This window comes from Fukomys damarensis, unplaced genomic scaffold (genome assembly GCF_012274545.1).
Source record: "Fukomys damarensis isolate Sample0158 unplaced genomic scaffold, DMR_v1.0_HiC HiC_scaffold_39, whole genome shotgun sequence".
Classification (NCBI taxonomy): Eukaryota; Metazoa; Chordata; class Mammalia; order Rodentia; family Bathyergidae; genus Fukomys; species Fukomys damarensis.
The window spans coordinates 648,796-649,707 of record NW_022900951.1 but is presented as its reverse complement, the minus strand read 5'-3'; positions in this window follow the sequence as shown (position 1 = coordinate 649,707).

The following is a 912-nucleotide window of genomic DNA, read 5'->3' as shown; positions in this document are numbered from 1 at the left end:
TTTTTTTTTTTTTTTTTTTTTGATGGTTTGGTTTTTTGAGACAGAGTCCTCCTGTGTCAGCCTCCTGAGCACAGGGATGACAGCCGTAGGCCACCAAGCCCGCCTGATCCTCAGGTGACTTCTAGAAAGTGTGCACAAGGCCCGGCGTGTCCTGGCAGCAGTCATCCGGGAGGCTGAGGCAGGAAGGTCGCAAGTTCAGGCCCATCCTGAGTCACTTAGGCCCATCTCAAAGGATAAAAGTACAACGGGGCTTGGGCCCACGCCCGGTGGCCCTCCGAACACTGCCAAAGAGGAGAAACGAGACCCCGGTGTGGGGGCTGGTAAACGGCCTGCAGGGCTCCGGTAACTCCTGTGTCTACTGGAAATTCCTAAAGAAATCAAGACCGGGAAGCTGAGGCGGGAAGATCCCAGGTTTCGGCCCAGCCCGAGCACCTCCGGAGACACTCACAAAACAGGAGGGGAAAGGGACAACGTAAACCGCTTTGGAGACTGGGTTGTCCCGGACAGCAACCTGGGGGTCTCTGAGGTCAGAATTCCCTGCAGGGCCTGGGTGGACCCAGGGTGCGGGCTGAGGACGGGGTGTAGACAACACACTGCAGTCATGCGAGGGAAAACCTGCAGCATCGAAGCTGGTGGGGCTGACAGCATCAGGGTCTCGGGAGCGCCCACCCGTGCACGTGACTCCAACGTGTCCTTCTTCACGGCTGCGTAGTACTCCGAGGCGCGTGATTACCACTTTTCTGCTTCCGTTCATCTGCCCAGGGACAGGCGCTGCCACGAACGGTGACCGGAACGGTTTTGTTTCTCTCAGTCCGCTCCGTCCTGCGCCTTCCCTGTGCGTGGCAGACTCGGCTCGCTGTGGCGCGGCCCAGGAGACCCCAGGGCAGTGGGCGGAAGGTCTCCCTCCCGCCG